At 41.7% G+C, this 24,730-nt stretch overlaps 1 long non-coding RNA gene across 1 annotated transcript; it reads right to left on the bottom strand.

The window, feature by feature from the left end:
- Positions 1-5,825: 5,825 nt before the first annotated feature.
- LOC133466039 (uncharacterized) lies at positions 5,826-23,717 on the bottom strand. The gene is made up of 5 exons (XR_009784819.1): positions 23,528-23,717; positions 20,551-20,659; positions 12,034-12,186; positions 11,296-11,448; positions 5,826-6,070 (listed from the first exon to the last, which is right to left on the bottom strand). It is a non-coding gene; the product is annotated as an uncharacterized LOC133466039 (long non-coding RNA).
- Between the last annotated feature and the right edge of the window lie 1,013 nt (positions 23,718-24,730).

Genomic DNA, 24,730 nt, shown 5'->3' with positions numbered 1-24,730 from the left:
GTGTATATAAATATTACACAACAAATTATTATATTTCTCTGATTTTCCAATACTCCCAGAAACAATTATTCAAAATTAAAAACACATTTTATTATGAATTAATGAACAGCCAGTCACATTCATCCATTTTTGCATTTTTGGTGTACTAAAGAAACAAACATGAGAAGGGTTGATTATAAATCAAATAAAAATCTGTTTTAAAAACCAACTGTGGCCCTTCAGCACCAAAGGTTTGCCTACCTAGCGTTTAAAATCAATAGGGGCTATTGCTTTAGATCGTTAAGTTGTGGAAGAAAAGGAACTCGTACGAATGTGACATTTCACCTCAGCTCACTTCGCCAGCATGTGTCCATTATCATCCGAAATCATCCTCATAACCCGAGCATTGGGTCAGATTAAAAATCATTAAGACTTCGTCACGATCAGTTGCGAACCAGCTCTTCCAGCTCCTTCCCTCAGGTAGGCGCTACCGATCAATGCAAACTAGAACTAGCAGACGTTCCAACAGCTTCTTCCCTCTTGCGATCAACTTCTTAAACAGCTAACCTACAATTCCATTACAACATGCTAGCAATTTTTTTTTTTACTTGAGTTTCTTGTCACATTTCTGTGGGGCCAATTATACATTACTCGTGCACTCACTGTAGTAGTCTCGCCAAGCTGCACTATTTGCATATCTGTTGTTGACCAATACTGGCCACTCATGCCAGAGTAGCATCTGCTCCATTTGCACACTGATTGCGGAGTATTTGCACAATCAACATTGTCTCGGCGCCCTTTGCACAATGGTCATTGCACCGGACTATTGCAATATTAGTCATTCGAACTGCTCTAAGTGCTAGAGGACTCTGCATCTCTTTGCGCAATTCTCAAATAAAAAATTAAAAACAAAATGTACCGGCATTACCAGATAACTAGCAACCCTTTATTGCTCAGTGACTGTTTTTTGTTTTTTGTCAATGTCTTTATGTCTCCAAAGTGTTCTCTTTCAATTGACTGTCTATTGTCGTACTAGAGCGGCTCCAACTACCGGAGACAAATTCCTTGTGTGTTTTTTGGACATACTTGGCAAATAAAGATGATTCTGATTCTGATTCTGAACATGGATGAGCAGCTCACCTCAAAGGAAAATCTACAGATGACAGTCCTTGTTCCCGGCTACCTTTTTGAAACGGATCAGTCAAAATCAATAGGGTCCCTGCCACAATGATCAATAAAAGCAGCCAAGAAAAGCACGAGCAACGAGTCAATATCAATAGGTTTTCTTCCTGGTGACCAGCAAGAGATGGGATTGTTTTGGTAAACCAGCATGTATCTTGCGATGACCTGTGATGAAGGACTTCACAGGCGGGTGAGAAAAGCAAGAGCCCTTTCTTTCTATATATATATATATATATATATATATATATTCCTTTTTATATTTACCTAAGTGCTGTTTGCCTCAAGCTGGCCTTTCATCTTAATAAAGGCCCACAACAAAAGCGCAAAGGAAGCAAAAAAAAAATAAACAAAAAAAAAAACAAGAACAGAGGGAACAATTTTGCGGGGCCGAGCGCGAGATGAAGAACACGACAGCAGCTGTTTACACGCCGTCACTCTTTACAGCCACGATGTGATGACTAGGAACGACCTTGAACGCCAACAAAACTGCTACAGTCAATCAAAACAAACTGTTTGCCTCTGCAAACACGATAATACCGTAAACGTAAATCTAGTGTATCCCACCGAGGGGTGTCCAATCCCAAGTGACTTCCCGGCAGGTTAACGAGTTTAAAGAAATTTAGCGGAGAAAATGACAAGCTATTCTTAAGGGATTCTGATCCTTTAAAGCCATCGTACTTTTGTAAACAGAGTGCCGGATGCAGCAAACTCTTATGCCCTTATCAATAAAATGCTAAAAACGGACGTATAATAAATGAGACTAAAGAGGGAACAAAAAAATAATGCTTAAATACTTACATTGGGGGAAGGAAATTTTATCTTTTAAGGCCACTGTACTTGTAGTTTTTAATTGTAGAATAAATCCATAGGGTCCTGGGCATGGAAAACACTTGTGTTCTAATCAATAGAAATATAATCAAAATTGACATTGCTTAAATGAGATTAAATAGGCACCATAAAATGATAAGCGATGCTGAATTGTAATCTATTTACACCACCGTACTTGTAGGATTTTTGGGGGCAAAATATAACAACACAGAGTCTTGGGCAAAGCAAAACTCTTATTCTCTAATCAATACAAACATGATGAAAATTGACATTCAATATGTAAGATTAAATAGAGACCAGAAAATGATTCTTAAATTGTTAAAAGTGGGTAATCTATACAGAGCAACATATTCCGGCAGCAATACAAATAAGCTGGAAAAAAACAAAGAAATCTGAATAGACACCATGAAATGCCGAGCTTTGCTTAAATTTGAGCTTTTAAGGCCACCGTACCTTACACCATTTCCATGTAGTTGAGACTTATGGGAGCATCAAACTTTTATTCTGTGAACGATTTCCAATTGTCACGTCACGTATCTGTCTGTCGATATATATACACACACACACACCATTGAGTGCGCCCAACAATCATAGATGTTTCTATAAGCCTACATCCTTGAGATACTTTCATAGCGACAATTGCAAACTCCCTCATTATTTTTGCCTCATTTGGTATCCTAGACGACACCGGCGGCTTCCTGGGAGCGAAAACCTGATCGGAGCAAACACACACACATACGTACAGTATACAGACACACACGCACAGGAGTTTCAAAGCTGCCTAAATGTCTCATGTTCCACAGCCTTTCAGTCATCACAAGGTCTCAGGTTGCGACTTCCTTCAAACTGCTCATTCCGCACTTCCACGCCGCTGCCTAATTTGTGGCCTCAAAGAGAGAAAAGTTCCCGAACCGGGACAAAAGTGACAGAATACGGTGCGTGGCCAAGGAGCGAGTGAGACCTCCGTCTTTATTAGAAGATCTGGGGAACGGAGAGCGAAGCGACACGCTTCACTGGTGGCATTTGCACCGAGTCTGACAATCAAATATGAATCTGAGCAGCAGCACTGATTTGCAATTAAAATGATCTGAGCCTACCTGCCTCTTAATTAGAGCCTGCAGCAATAACACATCATCGGTGTGCAGAGAGAAAGAGTTCAGAAAAGGGCGGGCACTTTCAAAACAATCCTGGAAGGTGATTGGATGAAGGCCATGCTCGAAGGAGGAGCTAATCAGCTCGCCAACAAATTAAGCGAAAACTTTATCGTCAATTTATATGAAGAAGGTGAGCACACATTTAAATTAATGCTTGTAAATGTGAGTTACGATAAAACGTTTGAGCATCAATTTAGATTATAATGTGAGTGTAAATTAATATACAAAAACATTTGTGAGTGTGGTTGTGAGCGTAAATTTAGATAAACTTGCAAATTAGGCAAGAATTTAGGTAACAAACGCTTGTGAAAGTGAATTTAGATAAAAACATGAGCATGAGTTTAGATAAAAATGTGTGAGCATGAATTTGGATAAAAACATGAACACAGATTGATATAAAAAGTTGTTAGCGTAAATTTTGATGAAAACGTAAACTTTTTAGAATTTAGATGACAACTGTGACTCCAGACAAAAAAACGAGTGCAAATTTAAAGAAAAACTTCTGAGTGCAAAAGTGGATCAAATCTTGAATGTGAGTTTAGATAACAAAAACGTGGGAGTGTGAATTGAAATGACAACTTTGAATTTATCACCACCTGTCTGCCGAGGATACACGTTTCCGACCGGGGGTCGGGACCATTTCGGCAAATTCCCGAGTAGGAGTTTGTTTGTTTCCGATATGGCTGCTTCAATCCAAAATGGTTGACTTCCTGTTCAATTTCTGGGCTGGGTCCCTGAGACTTTTTTTGTGCGTCCTGTTACAATAGACATGTCCACTGAATTTCATGATCGCTGTTAACTATTGTCAGGGGCTGATTTTTTTTCTTTTTCTTCTAATTTTCCAGAGGTTTTTTTTTTGAGGGGTTTGATTTCACGTTCGGGCCCTAATGAAAAAAAAAAACATGGTTGGTCCACCATATGTAACAACACTCATGCACATGAGGCGCAAACAGCAACAATCTCGCCTTCAGAGTCACCTTGAAGCACAACAGAGCGACATCACGCTGAGACGACGTCACTGAGAGTTGCACCTTTTAGCGAGGCGACACACATCTTACGTAAATAACAGAACAATGTTAAATGTGGCCGGTTTGTGAAGGTTCCATTAAAAGCGGACAAGAGTGCTGCATGGGGAGCACTTGAGGATGAGCAAGCCTGACCCCAATTTTGCAAAAAGTCTCATCCTTCCATGTATGTGTTGCTTGGCCGGATGAAACAATGAATAGCAAACAGCTGCCCACATGCAGCAGGAGATGCCGCTTTATCACATTAAGGCCTGGTACACATGACGAATTTTCATATCTTAAAAGATTATTTTTTTTTTTTTTATGTGACAGACCCCACACAAAGAAAAAGAAAAAAAACAACAACAAAACAGGCATTTAGCAGTTTTGGTCATATGTTGGATGCTCCAATAATCTTAACAGAGAACACCATACAAATAAAGATTCTCTTTATCCGCCGATCTCAAAATCTCGCGTGATCACACGTGATCTCACAAAACCGAAGAAGAACAAACACTTCCGGGTACTCGCCAATCTTTACCGAAGGTTGCCAGAGAGCCTTGTAAAATGGCGATGTCCTCAAAAAACGACTTGCTTTGGAAAATACTTCTTGCCATCTGGGGAACACACTTTTATTAAAAAAACAACATTGGGAAAGATACGTTTTTTTGTTTTTTTTTACGGACGCTTTGTTGTTACCTAGTGAGGTTGCGTTCTTTGATTGGCTACATTCACATTACAGTTCACGGAGTCTTTTTTTTTTTCCACAATGCAATTATAATGGCCGTCAAATAACGTGTCAATTACCACTAAATGGCGGCAGCGAACTTCACAACATTCGCGCGCTATCAGTTGTGAAACTGAAAATACAGGTAAAATGTTGTTTTGCGCTTACATTTTGCATTTTTTTTGTGCACCATGGGCCCTAAGAAAGAAAGAAAGAGAGTTCTGAGAAGAAGATACGGACAATGTCCACTGAATTTAAGCTTGAAATCAACGCAAGGTGCGCATACAGTCGACTTGGCAAAGCAGTACAAGTGCAGTACTTCTACAAAATGTTCCATACTGAAGCAGACGGCTATAACGCCAGCCAATGGTGTTAAATTAATTTCTAAGCTGCAGAAATCTGTCCATGAAAAGATGAAGCTACTGAAAGTGAGGAAAGCACGGCGAAAAAAGCAAAACAGTTCAGTGGAAAAAAAATGTAGGTATTAAGGATATTGTTTTATTTCTTTACATTCGAATTTATTATGTTAATACTAATATGTTCCTATTTTAGGATTTTGTTTTGTTTTGTGAGGCCATATCGCACAGCCCCATATCCTTTTTGTGACATTCACATTTGCTGTTGACGCACCTAGAGATTTTCCCAATGTAACATATGTGCTTGGGCTCAATCAAGTTTGAAAAACACTGCACTAAGACATTAACACACACCACGCACCTTTACAGCTCATAAGCGTCATTTAATGGGCCGATGATGTTCATATTCGCTCTTTCCTGACCTGCCACTTGCAGCCAATTTGCTGCGACGGCGATGACAAGCAACTCGTCATTAGCTCTGCAAGGTTGATGCCGGCGTTACTCAACTCGCCACACGCATTAAAGAAAATTCCAAATAAATAAAAGGGTACCTGGCAGGAATCCCCCCCCCCCCCCCCCCCTCACACCTGGCTGATCCACTTAATTGATGCCACTTCACATCAGTCGGGATGGACGCGAGGCGAAAGAGCGGAACGCTCGGGGAATTAGCTCGGGTTGATTACGGCCATGCGCGCCTTACAGGAAGCGACCCCGAAGTGGATGATGTCGTCGACTGCAGTCACTTTCCATTCTGGAGAAGACGCTTTGATGTTCACCAGCACAAAGTGAAAGCACCCGGGGCTTAGGAATTGCATTCCCATGAGAACTTAGTGGGGAATCCTACAACAACAACAACAAAAAAGAAAAAAGAAATACATACTACGAGGTTAGTCTTAAAATACAGTACTCGCTTTGGAATTGCACTGTTGATGTGTGTCAATGTACAATTGCTGCATACAACATAGGTAACTACCAGTGTTATACTTTTCGTGTACATCTGTTTGTGTACATTTGCCATTTACACTTGCATATGTGGAATTTATTACTCATGTACAGTCGCCATGTACTATTAATACTGCTGAGTGATGCTTCTGTGTTTTTTGATGATTCATGTACAGATGTTAGTTCATAGGATCCCCATTCACGCAAATCTAAATTGTAAACAAACAGCCACAGCGAAACCTTTATTGGGATGGATGTGGCGTCATTTTAAGCGTCTCCTAATACGCAAAACCTCGTCTTTCTCACGTATCAGCTGGCGTTTTAACGTTGAGCCGTTACCGTTCTGCTATACGCTTCCTTGCGCCGGCAGACAGATGCGACAGCTGCTGGACCATATGCGACAAGTCTTTTAGATCCTTACGCCGTAATTATGCTCTCCCGTGGGGGCAATATTGACATTTCCGCTCTTTTGAGCGCACGCACCCTAGGAAGTCGCTCGCCGTTACGAGTCTCCCGGCAAGGATGTCAACGAGTTACATCGCAGTGCATCAAGTGTGTTTACCGACGAGGGGCTGAGTCGTAGGTTTTGCCCGCTCAACATATAAATGTAATCACCCCAATCTACGACGTATGTATTCACACGATCAAAAACAATCAGTGGATGCCCGGTGGGACACATTAACCCACAATGGTTGCTTCCGACCAAAATGGGTGACTTCCTGTTCAATTTGGGGCATGGGCTCTTGAGACTTTTAGAGTTGATGGGGGACACAACTGAGGGGATTTGCCCAAAATGGCCGTTTCAAACCAAAATGACTGACTCCATGTCTAGTTTTAGTCATGGGTCCTTGAGACTTTGTTGTCTGTCCAGTCATGAAAGCCATGTCTACCCAATTCTGTGTGGATCGGTGGAACTGGTGCCAGGGGCTCATTTTATTCAACCTCTCCAAGGTTAATGGCTAAGGTAATTTTCACAAAATGGCCTCTTCGAACCAAAATGGTTGTCTTTCTGTTCAGTTTCAGGCATGGGTCCTTTTTCGTGCATCCAGTTTTGATCAACACATGTATCCAATTTCTTATCGATCAGTGAAACTGTTGTGCAGGGGCTAATTTTTTTCTAACTTTGTGCCTGCATGCATTTTAGGGACCCACTAAAACACATCAGTTTTTATCAGAAATGGTGAGTTGTGGTACATATTGAGGCCCCAAAATTTGTCCTAAATGTTGCCAGTAAATGATGAAGTGCTTCACGCTGCGTGCCCTTTAAAGGGTTAAGGAGTGATTACCACGGCCAATTAGACAAAAGGTGGGCGCGCGCCAGGGCGAGCGGCTTGAAAATGGCAGTCGAGGTGCCAGCGAGTAGCCTCCGGTTTGATAATGCCACCAGTGAGGAAGACGAACAGATGAGTTATAGGAAGGAGGCATATCGGGGGTCACTTCAGCCTCCGATGCTCCCAGATTCACTGCGGCGACGCTTAATGTCACTGCCGCCGCCTGTGCATGTGTGTGTGTGTGTGTGCGCGCGTGCATGTTTGTGCGTGTGTTTCTAGTGCAGCTTTATCAGCCTGGCATTTTCAGCTCTCAGACGTAAGCAGAAGAAGAAGCCATCTGATGACCTCACAGAGACTGCAGAACACATATGACCTTAACAGGAAATAGAAAGCGATGTCGGATAACGTGCAGATGTTTTTTTCACCTGAGGATATTTCCTATTCTTAATAATGTCCCTTTCAGAAAAAAAAAAAACAAAAAAAAAATCTAATATTTTCTCGACTTACAACCCCCCCCCCTCAAAAATATACAGCTTTTTCGGGGGGATTCTACTTTTTTCTTGAAACTATTAAAAAACAATCCTCAGAAATACCCAAATACATTTTTAAAGATAACTTTTAAAAATATTAAAAATATAAATATATTTATAATAATAATAAATATACATATATAATATAAATATAAAACAAAATCATAAAACACTTTTTTCTTTCTTCAATGTACTATTTTCTATTAAATAATCGTTTTTCTGAAAAAAACATTTTCTTGACAATATATCTTTTTTCCTCAAAATATGAAATATTTTCTTGAAAATATGACTATTTCCATAAAAAATATACAGCTCCTTTCTCAAAGAGATACAGCTACAATTTTGGGAAAATGCATCATTTTTCTCAGAAATATACGTTTTTATTAAAAATTTATGACGTCTTGTATGTATGAAATAATTTTTTTCTCAAAAATATATTTGATCTTGAAAATATGGAATTGATTTTCTTAGAAATTGACTTTTTTTTATTGAATGTACTTTTTTCTTGTAAATAAAAAACAATTCTAGAATTCATTTTGTTTTAAATCTAGAAAATGTAAACAAAAAAATTTGAAAGCATAAAACTTTTCGGGAAAAAAAAAAAAAAATTAAGTTTAGCCCGAATAATCCTTCATACATAACCCATAAGATTTAGAAATGAGGTGTTAATATTCTGCATTTGGAAGCAATGTATACAATTAAAAAGAGTGTTCTCAAAAAGAAGCCCCCCCCCCCCCACTACAGATGGATGTTAAACACCCTGGGAATATATTCTCACTTTTTTAATTACGCATAATTAGCAAATCCAGGCGGGCTCTCCTCTTACACAGTGAATCATTAGCACTTGAGCCACACACACTTTACTCGGTTTCTTGGGTTGTTTTGCTGTCTTTTTGCTTTGCGTTGACACTCTTCACCGCGAGACGCCTCATTTGCGTATATAATCTGTTGCAATGTACGCTGCGTGTTAGAAAGTAGGGGAAACGAGAGCAGAAAAAGAAGCTTTTAGGAATTTAATGGGGAGCATTTAAAAGCTCCCCTGGATGTATATGTGTGTGTGTACGCGTGCGTGCATACGAGGTGGTAATTGGGAAGCAGAGTGACGTCGGGGAACATGTGGGAGGCGCCCCTGTCGTACGGGAGTGCGACCGGTGGAGAGATGTGAACTTATTAGTGCAGCTAGTTTCACTTGCTTTTCCCTTCTCCTGCTGCTGCAAAGAGCAACGGCCAAGCGTGCGCCTTGCGCAACGAGTGCTCCTTGTCGCTGGCGCTGTCAGAAATAAGAGCGTGTAAAGACTTTTAAAATTCTTTTCTAAAATATCAAATACAAATAATGTAAAAATATATATAATAATAATAATAATAATATTTTTTAAATTGAGCGTCGCCCAGCTTTGTAATAAACCTGTTTCCGATTGGGGAAATTCCCTTAGTCAGAGCATTGTAATTGAAATAAAAATGGATGACTTCCTGTTCAGTTCCAGGCATGGGTCCTTGAAAATATTTTGTGCGTCCTGTTATGACTCAATTTCACGTCCATTGGTAACCCTGGTGTCAAACATTCCAGGGGCGGCTACTGAGGGAATTTGTCCAAAGTCACCGCTTAGGCCGACCCCCGATTTCATTTCCTGCACGGGCCCCTGTTATGATGGACAAGTCCACCCAATTTCGTTTGAAACGGTAAAACCGGTATGGGGGCAAATTTGTTTTTAACTTGCAATGATGTATTAACTGAAAAACAAAGTCCCTCCATAACACAAGCACCTACAAGTCTTTGTTTTGCATCAACCTGTTGACAATCGAATGTGTTGATTGACACACACACACACACACACACACTTTTGCGCGAGGCGAGGCGTCAAGGGGGAGCTAAAGACGGACTTTGTTGTGGCGGAGGCGGGCTAATTAGCGGGCGCCGCGCTCCCCCGCTCAACGTGTTTGAAATCCGCTGGATGGAGATAATTGAACTGGAGATGTGTTACACGTCAATGTCACGCTGAAGGACGCACACACATACGCGCACACACACACACATACACGTGTTTTTAATTTAGATTGAAGCTTAAGGCGTTTTTGCTTGTTCTATTAGGGTTAGGCCACCGTCGGAACAGACTGACGTTGTCAGATTGTGAGTGTGTTGTTTTTTTTTTTTAAACGTGTCAATAATTGCCTTGAGGCGGCAAGTAAAGGCCGTGAGCTCTTCAAACTTGTCTGAACATTCCGACTCTCTCGTACGCCACCTTTTATATTTGTGTGTGTGGAGTTTAAATTTCCAAATTGATTTCAGCATTGTGGTATGAAAATCGATTTGGCCAGCTGACGCGAGGACTCTCCCCCGACACTGAAAACAAGGTTGCTCTATTTGCATTTTAATTACAAACGGCGATGTTGTGCGGCGTCAAAACAGATCCTTCCTGCACTCGCTTGCCTCTGTCGCCTCCAGCTCTGCTCGGTGTGCACATGTGGCCTTTACCTCAGACTCAAGTCATGCATCCTGTTTATGTTATTAAGGTTCGAAACCCGATCTCCGTCTCCTGGAAAGATAGAATAAATGAGTCCCTGGGTACACGTCCCACTGATCAACACAGAATTTGCAATACATGTCTATCATAACACACATGGAAAGTCCCGAGAACCCATGTCCGAGCTTATAATGAAAGTCAGCAATTTGGAGCCCCCGACACCAGTTTCACCGATCGATGCATAGTTGAGTGGACATGTCTATCGTTGACAGGATGCATGAAAAAGAACCCATGCCACAAATGAAATACAAAGTCAACCATTTTGCTTGGAAGCAGCCATTTTGGGCAAAGTTGCTCAGCAGAGTCCTCTGGAAAGTTAGAAAACAAATTGGATTTTACTGATGGATACATAGTTGTGTAGACATATATTTCAGGACAGGATGCACAATAAAGTCTCAAAGACTCATGTTTGAATCTGAACACAAATTCAGCCATTTTGCTTGGAAAAACAAGCCCGATACCAGTTTCACAGATCGACACGGAATTGGGTGGACGTCTATACAAACCACATCGACCAGTCCTTTCCACATCTATCATTAGTGTGTCAAAATAGAATCGTTTGTTGAAAAGGTAAAAATTCCCGTCTTGTTTTTCAATACTGACAAAGTAGAGCACCTGAAAACACAATTGTTGTTTATATTGCAGGGACGTCCATCTTATGTAAATTAGTAACACTTGTGCACTTGCTCACCCATTTAACACGGTGGGGAAAAAATGCTTTCCCATGAAAGGAAAAATAAATTTTTTTGTGCTTTTATTACTGATGTGATGTTGGCAGCTGAAAAGAAAGTGAAACATACTGGCATTTTACTGATCTGCTGTCAGTTTGGTCCTGATCCTGCCGCAGGTCATCCTCACATCTTCTGTCAACTTCACTCTTCTTCTCACTTCAAACATCATTGAACATCATTCTTCTCACTTCAAACATCATCTTCGTTGCCGTGATCCGCTTTCTCCTCCAGCAAATGCAAAGCAAAGCAGAGCAACCACGATTAATGTCATAATGTCTCAAATACCCCCAACCCCTCAATGACGCTAGCTTTTTTTTACGTCACAATTGGTTAGTGGGAGCAAAACTTGTTACAGCCACCGTCGACTAGCAAAACACGCATTGCGATCTGCACACATTGATACATTTAATAATCAGCATCTCTGCTTTTTCATGTTTTTGTCATGTTATTAATTACTGACTGTGAACTGCTCCAGATGACCGAGGTGGCAGAGTTGCACAGTATGTTACCTTTTTTTTTTATATAGAATTAAGGGTTTTTATCATATCCATGTGATAGTGATGGTATTCAGTCGTGGATTCAGCCAGGTAAAGCTCCACTAAAGGCCCAGATACCAAATCCATGGCCTGCCATATTGATGATATTGGGTATCGATGATGAGTTTCAGGTGATATTTTTTTTGTCCAATTTTGGACTTTAATCAAGTGTCAGCATGAATCTGCAGAATTCAGAGCCCTTCATCAACCTTCTGGCCTCGATCCTTCATTAAAATGTGTGCGGACTGAGCACGCCCAGAAGAAGCCTTACCTACATCAAAGTCCCTCGCACATCTGTTCCGCTGGCTGACTCCGCCGTCGGGCCAGATGGACTCTGCGTCCCATCTTTCCCATGCGTCCAACGCCGAGACTTCTTGGCGAGTTGAGAGAGCGAGCGTGGGCGGACCAGACAACAAGTTTGCATCTGTTTGGCGAGGGAAAAGAACTGTTTTGGAGGTGGAGCGTGACCAGTGCTGGTTTTTCATCTATCCATTTTCTATATGGCTTATCCTGACGGCGGTCACGGCTGTGCTGGAGCTTGCCCAGCTGACTTTGGGCGAGAGGCAGGGTACACCCTAGAATAGTCGCCAACTAATCACAAACACTGCATCAACACAAGACAATATAACAATACACACCAGCATATTTTATTCATCCACTGCGAAAAAACAATTATATTATTGCAGTTTACTGTGTCACATTAGTTGTGTAAATCTTCTTCCCTTGCGTCTTCGTGAGTGTATTATACTGCCCCCCAGTGGCCAGGTCGAACACAGAAAGTCTCAATGAATTAATCATGATGCACAAACAGTTTCATTCTTTACATTCTATTTAATTATATTACTATATGTTTTATAAAGTAAATATTATAGTTCTATTTTCCATATCAAAAACATATTTCATTTTTTGTGTGTGTGTTTTTGATGAGTCTGGACCAGATTAATGATTAATATTTAATGCAAGTATTGATGAGGCCTCTCACAAACACAACCACATAACACACCTACACACACGCGCACACACACACATACACGGAGGCCTGAGGTCTGTCTCTCTTGCTGGCTAGCTTTGCGAAATTTCTGGCATCTGATTGACATTTATTCAGCATGTGTGTGTGTAAACATGCGTAAGTTAAGAAATGACATTTATTAACTCTCGGAGGGGATCACTGGTCAGGAATACAAAGTGAATGCACGTGTGTGTGTTGCTTGCATTTATCAGACGCACACACACACACACACACACACACTACATGGACCTCCATTTTGACCATTAATGTGTGTTCTTAAACGCAGATTTTAAAATAAATGACTACGCGTTTTAAATACGAGCATTTTGGAGACGTTGGGCCAAAGGCAAAGCGTCAGGACCATCATGTTTTAGTGCGCTTGGCACTTATTTGGGCGCAGCTCCGGCGTGAGAGGGAATTGGGCTTAAATGATTTTGACTCTTCAATCGTCGCCGCGGGTCCGCTCCGGCAGACAGCTTTACAGCGAGCTCTCTGTGGGCCTTTAATGCAATGCATTAACCTCACACACGCACACAGATGCAAAGAGAGTTAATACAGAAGCATTAAGGATGACTTCCAGGCTATGTTTTCTGCTCAATTTAAGATCAGTTAGTTTGTTCACTAAGCCACACCTAAAATGTTAGACTGGCCAATCAGAGAGTTTCTATGTATTGGTGTACTGTACACTATTAAACCACACAGGAAAAATAAGTTTGGTGAAGATTTGACGATGGGGGACTGCATGCTGCGAGGATCCCAGCGCCCTAATACTGGTCTAAGGAGACTCTCTACTCTCTCTCATCTATTGACACTTAAGGGTTGGATGAAGGGAGCCATGGTGTATTATTACTGTATTTTGTGTGTGTTGTGTTTTGTGTATATCGCTGGCTTTGGGCCAAAACCTCCCATGTCCATATGTGGTCAATTCTTTTATAAATCGACACGATGGGTCAGTGCCTACGTGGATGTTACTTTTACCAATTAATGACCAATCCAAAGGGTTCAAAATGGTTTGCTCTTTCTGACAATGCAATATTAATGGCTCAACAAACATTCAAATCCAAAGAAATTGAGCGCTGTCCACCTGTCGGGTGGACATGGTTCAAATTTGGTAGCAATCGGACAAACTCTTGGACAAGTCTATCTTTGAAGGACCCGTGGAAATGGCCAAAATGACCCTAAAAAGGCTGCTTCAAACCAACATGGCAGATTTCCTATGTCTTTTCAGGCATGACTTCCTGAGACTTTTTTGTGGGTCTTCTCATGATTGACATGCCTACCAAATTTCACGTTGCTACTTGAAACGGATTCCGGGGGCTGAATTTTCAATAGATTCAGTAGATTTTCGTCTGGATGAACAAGCGAGTTGTTGAGTATGGAAAAGCCCTGCAATGTCAGGTTTTGTTTGTTTGTTTGTTTGTTTTTTTAAATCAACAAAGCGATTTCAAAACAGCACCAGATTAAATGTCCAAACGTGGTGCCGGATTATTTGCCTGCTGACAACAAACAGCTGACAGTTTTGTGTAATCTCGCCTCCATAGACGCAATATTCCGTACAAGCGAAAAGGGGAGAAGAGCAGGGAAGCAATCGCATCAGCTCCTCCACACGATGACATTTACTCTCTAATTTCTCCATCTTTTACGACCATCATTCACAGACAATCTACTGCTCTTTTTCCGCAGCTTCCCTCTTGTAAATCCTCCCTTGGCCTCCATCATTGTCTCCTGCAGCCATCGTGCTTGAAGAGCCATCAATCTTCCTCAATGAGTGCCAAGCAGTGCCAAGGCCAAGGTAGATTACTACAAGCTCTTCTCACTCCAGCGCATATAGTACTCTATAGAGGTATACAGTAGATATATGAAGTAGTGTACACACATCAGTCATTTGGAAATAGTAAAAATGTACAGTGCCGTGAAAATGTATAGGCCCCCTTCTCAAATTCTTTTGGTTTTTGTATAGTTTCTTCACTTTAATATTTAAGCTCATCAAACAAATGTACATATCAGACAAAGATAAGCTCATGTTTACCTCAAAAAATAAATAAAAGAACAAAAAGGTAGCTACAATGATTGAGGGAGGCAATTTCATTTAGTCATGATCAATAAAGAATCGATCGGTCTTTGATGTGACTTAATTGTCTTAATTTTTGTAGTAATTGTGTTTTTTTTAGATGAGGAAATCCCCAAAATGTTCTGCTCTACACTTGCATTCTTTAAATTGTGTATTTTTATTCGCTCCTTAATTATGTGTACTACTTTAGAACAGAAGCTCTGTTGGGGCACACCCAAGGGTGTGTGAGACAATCTTTTTGTCTTTAAATAAGAGCACATAAAAACCAAAGACCCTTATAAACTGGAGCCAATTGCTTTTATTTAACATTATGCCTTAATTGGTTGTAAATAAGATTTATTTTTAAGGTGTACTCGAGGGAGGGGGTTGTGTTGGGGATGTTGAACGCAAGTATGTGGCTTGTTTTGCTCACCGCCTACATTGTTGCATATTTTAAATGTTTTGATTTATTTTGCCTTAATTTTAGTTGGTGCCATATGAGCATTTTTGTAAGATCAGAGATTCCCCAAACTGCTTTGTGTGGGTTTATTTCATTTTTGCAGATCTCCACCAAGTCTGTGGTCACCTGATCTTAGAAGAAAGTCATATTTCTTCCCCCCCAAAAAAATTAAAATACTTAGTACTACAAAAACACAATAAATTACAACCTAATCTGATGATATTTGACACAGATATACAGTAAATGCATTTACATTGCCGCCAACTCTGGATCCGATCTGGATTGAAACTTGGTTTTGACACGTCAGCTTTTGGAATAGTCTCACCTAAAGGAAGAATAACAACCTCATTCAAAATGGTAGAAAAGTGACGGAAGTTTCCCCCAAACTTAAATCGTGTGTGTGTGTCCATGCGTGTGTGTTGAAGCGTTTCCACTCACAAAAGGTAGAAAATTCAGGGCCGTGACCTTGCAGACCAAAGAGGTTTTTAACGAGCCGCCTTGCTGCCCTCGCTGCTACAGCTTTTACACACACACACACACACACACTCACATACAGTATGCACACGAACACGCGCACACACCAAGGCTAAACGTGTCTGTGCCGAACAGGAAAATATTGGAAAAAGTGCCCAAAAATGACCAAATGAACTGTTTACCGGATACATCACACCACACCAAACACCCCAAAAAGTTGCAAGGGACGCATATAACGCGCACCACTGCGTATGTTCCGGATGTTTAATGTTGTCAGTGTTATTAGGGTTAAACTTAGAGCTGTCTGCAGGCTGTCAATGTGTCCCACAGCAAGAAAGGAATCTTTGACACTAATATAATAACTGATAATTGGCTGGAGGTGAAACAATGAACTGATAAAAGGGAAAAAATGTGTGGTTCCTCAAAGGACTTTGGACTTTATCAACATGGACTGAATTAGTCGTGTGCCCTAATACAATTAGAATTCTTTCCCAAATAGCTGGCAGGAATCACATTTGTCCATCTATCAATACATACTGTGTAATGTAGATCCAAAATAAGTATATTTCTACAGTGAGAGGCTAATGTAATAGCGTCATGTAAATGTAAATCACGTATTTAAGGCTTTTTATACAATGAGAATTAGATGCGCTGTCTGCATTGTGGAGGTCTTGGGCTTATTGTTAACATGCTGTTGCTGTCATAGAAAAACATTTTTGGGAACAATGTGTGACATTCGGGGACATCATCGTTTCCCTGCTTTTTCACTCGTCACTGTTCTATGTGAAAGGTACACACATTGAATGAGCAAATTAAGGGGAATTCTAAGGGCATTTGGGGACATTTGAGGGCAATGTAGGACTTTTGGGGACATCAGTGCCAGCTTTTTCCTGGCTTTTTCATGTGTCGCGGGGACATGAGGATTTGTGGTGACTTTTAGTGACGTTCTAGGACAACGAAGATTTTGAGCTTTTTATCGTGCTCTTTACTTCTACGACACAGAATGGGGACAATTCAAGATGTGTGGGAACATCTGAGTAAATTTCGGGATGTCAAAGTCAGCCTTGTTCACTTGTCACTGTTGTGTGTGAAAGGTACAGTCATTGAATGGGGACATTAAAAAACGTTTGGGACATTTGGGGACATCAAAGCCAAGTTTTTCCATTGTTGCTCTGGAATGAGGACATTTAATATGTGGGGACTTTTGAGGACATGGAAGGACATTTGGGGACATCGATGCTAGTTTTTTTCCCAGCTTCAGCGGTAGTATCTGGGCTATAACAGAGATGGGACGGCAGCGCTGTGAACGGGAATAGCAGGAAGCCGGTCGTCGGGTGTGAACCGAGCGACTGAGAACTGAGAAAAGGGAGGCGTCTACTTGACGGAGGCATTTATTTGTCTCATTACTAGCATCGCGTCCCCACGGTCTCCTGACGTCGCCGCTTTCCCGCAGAACGGTGATGTCAGCCTCCTCATGAATATTCATGCACCTCATTAAAGCTCGAGCAGGGGAAGCTTGCGGCGCATATTGTGCCAGGGAGGAAAAAACAAGAGCTGAGGGAGGGCCAGGGAGCGGCGAAGCAGAGCTGGGACGGATGAAGTGTAAGGGGTGCATCGCAGAGCCTGACCGGAGAGAGCGCGGTTGCCAATGTGAATGCGAAGGGAGCCGTGGTGTATTTAGATTGCAGAGGAAGATTTTGTCTCGGTATTTGTGATTGTATTATTTTAAGTTTTGTTTATATGTTTTGTTTTGTTTAAATAACATTGTACAGTTTGTTGTGCATGTATTTATTTGTACTTTTACTTTGCATTGTTTTACTCTGCTGTCTGCAGCCCGGTCGGCACTGCAAAAGGGAATATGTTCTTAATTGCGTTACTTGGATAAATTCAGGTAAAAAAAAAACATTTGAAATGGAGGATATTTGGGGGCATTTAAAAGATTTTTGAGAACTGTTCCTCGTGATTTGAAATCAAACAGTACGAAATGTTGTATTGAACAATAAGCAACCGATCTGCCACGACCAAAGTTTCAACAATGATTCTATGCGTGAGAGTACAAAGTTGGGAGTGTTTTCGATGAAGTTGATTTTAAACCCATTTGATCAAATTTGTAGACAAGGTTCAGGCTGGTGGGTGTGGTCTTCTCCCAGTTGGCAAGCCCTCTTGCCCACGCCCCGCCTCTGGGATATTTAACTCTTAACTCACACCTTCTTCCTGTAGCCTTGTGTTTTTTTCCCTCTCCTCTCGCCCAGTTTCTCTTTTTGTGCGGGCACACGGCTTGGTAACCGCGAGCCGGGATAGAACCGACATGGCTTCCCAGCCTAACCGTGGGCCTCCGCTAAGCGATTAGAGCAGCTACTACAAAGGTATCGGGTATGCTCCCAGCCAAGCGGGATCGCTCTGAATTTGCCAGCGAGGTACAAAAAGAGGCAGGAAGAGAGACGTCCGATTCTCCCAAGAAGGCGCGACGACCAGCCGTTGTTCTTCTCCCGCCTCTTATATTTAGTTTTTTTATTTTTCTACATCTTTTTCGTCTGCAACCAAATCTGTCGCCTCGCTTCCTGAGCCACTTCCAAAGAGAGACTACCACCCACCAATTTACGGTCGTGTGTAAACGCGGCAACTTTGCCAGACTACATTATTAGTGCCTAATAATTTCGGGGAAATTACTAGCTTCAGACAAAATCTCCACTTTGTCCTCTCTCTCCCGTCCGCACTGGACGCAGAAAACGCTCACGTTTCCAACTTTAGTCCAACACATGACGTCCCAATCCCCTTTCCGTATGCCGATTTTCCTCCTTTTTACCATTATTAGTGTTATTTTCTTTGTTTAGTTGGACCCCTTTTGTGTGTTCCCCTTTCGATCCATTTTGATGTCATTAAATATACCATCAAATTCCACTCTTGGTTGTATTTTGTGTGTGTGTTCATTCTGAGTTTAAGTAAACCTCTGTCATCTAGAACGCAAAATTTCATAAAGTGTAGCAACTGTCAGATTACGAGACTGATAAAAAGGTTTCTCGTCATTTTTCCTAAATTTTATACATAAAAAGTGACGTGGTGTCCTTTCGAGACATTAGTTTGATTTTAACAATTACACTTCTAATTACGGTAAACCGGAAGTAAAGCAAGCGTCGCTTCCGGTTTATTCTTTTTATTCTTTATTTTTATTCTTCTAAATTAATAATTTTTTTATTTGACCAATATACGTTACAATTATATATGTTTGAATATAGTTGCTGAAAATGTGCAAAGACTGAGAACAATTAAATGAACTTGTTAAACTCTTTTACCATTTCGGTTGTAGATTTTTGGGGGCGTGGCTAAAACAAAGCCAAGGCATGCACTTGTGCTTTTTGGCATGAGTCGGCCCTGCCCCACTATCATCTGGGGCCATTTTGAGGACATTCAGGAATATTTAAGGACACATGGGGGCATTGAGGTTGGAGATATTTTCGGACATTTGAGGTTGAAGACATTTGAAATTGATGAAATTTGGGGATATTAGGAGACATTTGTAGAGGTGTGAAGACATTTAAGATTGAGGAAATGTAAGTACCTTTGAGGCATTTCGCATCCATTTAAGTTTACGGATGTGCTGACATTTGAACAGTTTGGGGGAAGAAGAAATGTGGGAACCGAGGTCTAGTGCATCTGGGTCCTGTTAAGGACATTTGGGGTCATCTGGCATTAACTGAAGACATTTAATGACTTCTAAGCATGCAAGGCAATGCCGGCGGATGCCAAAAGACGTCCCACCAGAACCCATGTGTGTGATGCTTTCAAAGGTCAACGATTGGGGAGCGCTCAGGGGAATCAATATGCCGCTGTTCACGGGCCCAACGCCAAAACCATTTCATGTTCCAACTTGGGCGCTCGCTTTGTGACAAAACTTCAATTTCACAAGCGTATGAACTATCGATTTTGCAGGTGCACCTTCATTGTCCTCTGGCCGCTTTCCTCCCCACTTTCCCCCATCTCTCAGGAAAAGTTGTTTTCTGATTGGAATGTGGGGGAACGAGGCAGTCCTCACTTGTGAATTTTAGATTTTGTAAAAGTCGAGCCAGCCGAGGAACACAAAGCTCCACATTTTGGCGGATGGTCAGAAGACCGACCCGCTGTGATGCGCGTTACTAAGCCTCTTCCGAGCCGCATTGTCTGGACTTAATTGTCAGTCAATCAGGATTACGCAAAACAATACACAACAATACGTAGCCGTTTTCCATGGGCCAAGGAAAAAACTAATACATTTTGTTATAGATCTGCAAAAAGGCACAGATCAAATAGGTTTGTTGAAATTTCACTATGCCAAGAATGGTACAGTCCAACCCCAGAATCTGACCATCCATTCCCAATGCCTTTCAAAAATGTTGGCTCAATGACAAGGTAAAATCTACTGGAACGCTACTCATATTTTTTGACGGGCATCTGGCTCCAAAACACGGTTTGTTTTTTTAAATTAAAACCTCAACTCTGGGTTCATCTCAAACTCCATCGTTTCACTCTCTCACTTTTTCCCAGAATGTATGAAGTTATTCTAAACGTCCTGACATTTCTGTGATGAATGACATCCCTCTCAAATGCCAAATCAGACCATCTCTCTCTACCGTGACAGCGTTCCATGCGATAATCCCACCATTAAGATGGCCAGCCACTCTCAACCCCGTTTAAATGGCAGATAATATCAGCACAATTGCCCGTGACTTTTGGGCTGACACCAAATTCATATTTTGCACGGCAGTTGTGATCACTGGTCCAAACTGAGTGTGCTCAACATATAAGCACGTAGGCTCACCTTCCAGATTACTTTTGCTCTGAAAAGACTCCGTTTCATCCATGTCGCTCCTCCTCCGCCTACTCAAGTGTTATTGGAAACCGGAACACTGCAGAACTCTTTAGTCATACTGTGGTACAAACAAAAAACATTTTAGCATCCAAAACTGAAAGAGCCATTAGTGTCCTGTTCCATATCTCATTTCACAAAATTGCCATCCAAACTAAATCAAAACTTGTTGCCATCCGTTATGTCATGCCAATCACAAACACTCCATGACAGTCTATAGTTGCATTTTTGTCTTCAGAAAAATCAGACACCCTATTACATTATATTCATTTTTTTTTTTTCAACTGATTTCAGGCTACTGAAAGTCAAGCCAGTAAGTACTATTCAATGCAGAAACAACAGGATTCTAAGGTCTGACATGGTCCGTAGGTGGCCGGGTGGGTGGTTTGGTTAGTCGGTTATTAGTCAGGTTGGTCAGTATGTTACAGGAACGTGCACAGAAAGATCCCTTGCGGTGCTCCAGCACCTGCCCTTTTGCCCTGGATGAGAAAAGTGTTCTTTCGACTGAGGCCATTTTTTTCTCCAAAAAACCTTCTCTTTCATCAATTCTCTCTCATCGATTCCCCCCAAAGTGTTTTAATATCTGACATGCATTTGTTTGAGTTCTTGTGAGAACTGTGGCCCTCGCTGACACACAAGCACACACAAGCCCCCGCCTTACCCCTCCCTCTTCGCGCCATTTAGTCCTCATGTCCTGAGTCCTCAGACACACAAGTAGGAATGTTTGTTTAATCCCTGAAACTGTTTGCTGCAAAATTAACCACAGCACTTATAACACAGCTGAAAACATTACATGGCTCCTTGCTCGAAGTTCAGGCACCTGCCGCCGAAAATGTGAACGTGCTTGGTAAATTGGTTGGTGGCGGTGGTCGGTACATCGCATCGGTCCGTCAGCTCAGTAAGTTGGTGGGTGAAATGTTCCCGAATATAGGCAGTTAGAAGATTGCATAGGGGCCTGGACACATTTTCTAAAGGTACAAAAAGTTATCTCGACATCCAATAATTATCCCTTTGGGGCACTTTGACTGTATCGGTATATTTGTGGGAGTGACCCGAGAGCCCCGCCGCCTCGAGTGGAGCTCACAAGCGGCGGAAAAAAGTCAGCAGGTTATTGCCACAAATTTGGCGGTTTGACTGGCGACAGCTTTACGACGCCTGAGTGGCCTCTACGACTCGCCGCCTGTCACATTCTATTAGCTCGCCCCGCTTCCATTGGCTCGCCGCCTATTCCCCGGCGGCTTCACCGGGGCCCTCCTCCCGTAAATAAAGCAAATGGCCACGTCGTGTAGTAAATGAAGACGGGGGACTGTGTGGGCATGTGGGCGCTTGTGTGTAAAAATATCGCTCTGGGTCATTTAACCTACAGGAGCGAGACAAATGCGCCAGCCTCGGCTCGTCCTTCGTCAGCCAGAGAGTTTAAGTTTGACTAATGCTATGACGCCAGTAAAAACGCTTCTGTGTAAATGCTTTAACACACGCGCACACACATATGTGCCCACTTTACAAAAGAAAAGGTTGCATCTTTCAGGAGCTGCCAAGAGGCGGCAGAAGAAAAGGCCATCAGTCTAATTACGGTTTTCAACATCTATTCCCTTCTTTTTAAGTGCAGGTGCTCCTCTCACATCGAGACAGCCAACATCCGAAAGGTTACATCAGTATGGTTTCCTCATCACTTTTTCATTAATCTCATCAATAAAAACACACTCAGGGTTCCGTTTTAGATTAATTGCCAGCTAGTGAATATGAAGCGCAGAAAGAACGTTTACGTTTGAACGCGGTGGGTTTCATTTGGCTTGACGGTTGGTACAGTACTGTATATTGTTTAGTGATGTCGGTAGGTAGGTTGTTTGCTGTGGTGAAAACAGCTGTCAGTTCGGAGCCACTGTAACCTTCGCAACACTTCTTCAGGACTGGAGTGGAACACTAGCGCCCCGTGCGACAATTTCTCAATCAAAAGATTAGGATTCTTGGGCCGTGGCAGAGGTCTTCGTTCTACCGAGGGACATCGTAGTTGTATATTATTTCTGTGGTTCTCGACTTTCCTGCTAGACGGTCACTGTCACGAGGAGACGTGTGCAGGTGTTAGTAGGAATAATTCCGTTGTTCTCTGGAATTAACAGCATCAAGCTTTGTTTGCTATTTGCATGTGTGTGTGCGTGTCTGCAATGCGTGCATCTATAAATGTCACTTGGTGATTTGCATTTTAACTCCCGCCGCTTTCTCGTAAATTAAAGCCGACGGCCAAAAGACCAAAATGAGCAATGAACAACAACGCCATCTGCATTATACTTTAAAACTCCAATCAACTCACTGAGAACTAGAGTGGGCCAATTCCATTTTCAGTTAAGTGCAGAAATGAACACAAAAATGAATATCTTGCAGGTCTAAATCAAGGTTTAGTTCCAAGAGATAGAGTATAGTTGATTTTTGCACTTAGCACTTGCACTTTTCCTGATGTATGAGTGCAACAACTGGGCCAACTCCCAATTCCACGATGGCCATGCCCATGAAACCAGGCTTCACATCCTGCAAAAACATCCAGGAATGTGGGTTTCAGACAGATTGATAGAAGACTCAGAAAGTAAGTCGTGCTTAAGCTTAGGTGCCAGTCCATATACATTTTAGTAAGTGAATGTTACACAGTATATGATCTTTCATGAAATATTCATCGATTTAATGGATGTTTGGAATAAACTAAAACCTGAGGCAAACAGCAATTTCTGAAAAAACAGATATCCGAAAAAAGTAATCATTGCAATACAAATCACCAAGATGTATAGTGAATCCCCCAGATTTTATTGCAGGCACAAATCTTTAAATCACCATGCTGCGAAATGGCAAAGATGGGGTTAGCCCACTGTAGTTGTCAGTTGTTCAATTATCCTGCTAATTAACATGCTGCCAGTAGCTTACGTTTTTCTTGCTGTACCTTTCGTGGACGCTTCAAGCGTTGTACTGCATATTGTCCACTTTGTCACCGCTCCCCATTTTCTGCAGCCACATGCTGACAAGTTAACAGGAAGAAACAATAAAAACAATAAGTGTCAAGTTCATTGTTGGTCTCTCATTCTGACAACACTTTCAATGCAGCGTGTTTCTCTCATGACTCCCGCAGGACGATTTCAAAGTGGGAAACCCGCAGAGCCAGTACTGTGCCATGGAATATACATCTTGCACCTGCGCTAATCAATATAACTATATAATAAATAAATAATGATATTTATATATAGATGGCTGGATAGATCGAGAAGGTAGTCTATTCTTTGCGGCTCTCCAGCTTTGAAAAACTGATTTGTCTATTTTTAAAGAAAAAAAAAAAGCTGCTGTTTTTCTTTTTTTTTTACATTTTTATATTTAAAATATTTAACTGTTCCTTGGTGCATTTACCATCAGAAATGTATCGATATCCAATGTTGGCGTACCGATATTCTACGGCTGTGATACTCAATGTGGCACAAGTACCTCCAGTGGTACGTAGGTTCCCTCTAGAGACAGGCGAAAGTATCACTGCCCCAATTACAATTGTATTGAACTTTTAACCAATGCTGTATGAGGTTGTCCCATCATGAGCTCAACATGACACAACAACAAGCTGCAGCACCACCTGCAGGCAGGAGGTGTAAAAACAAAAACATACCAAAAAAAAGGTTTTGAATGTGAACCTGCCATCATAAACTGCACTATTTTTCAGAAGAAGAAGAGGTGTGCTTTTTGAATGCGGTGCCAGCATCTTAATTGGGCTGCGAGGAGAAAGCAGGTTTGTTTGTTTGTTTGTGTGGCAGATGTGAGTCGGCATCAAGTCACCGCATGTGGGACGCTGCCCATGTCGGCTGTCTTGGCAAATTCCACCGGAGAAGACGACGACTAATGTGATTTTCACCCCTCCTCTCCTCGTACCTCCTCCAACCCCCTTTTGAAGATTGAGATCATCCGACGCGAACAAAAGCACTTGGGGGATGAAGCGAGGTTTGGCTGTGATGCTCGTCCAAAAGTTGGCCTGGTGGGATCTTTCATTTAAGGCGAATGGAGAGGAGAGTAAAAAGGCAGAGGAGGAAATCTGGCAGCTGAAGAAAGGAGGAAGCTTGTTGTGACACCTGGATTGTTTTCATCCGCGCCGCCTTTCATCGCCTCG

This window comes from Phyllopteryx taeniolatus, chromosome 16, assembly GCF_024500385.1.
Source record: "Phyllopteryx taeniolatus isolate TA_2022b chromosome 16, UOR_Ptae_1.2, whole genome shotgun sequence".
Taxonomy (NCBI): Eukaryota; Metazoa; Chordata; class Actinopteri; order Syngnathiformes; family Syngnathidae; genus Phyllopteryx; species Phyllopteryx taeniolatus.
This window is presented reverse-complemented; position numbering and strand designations above follow the sequence as displayed.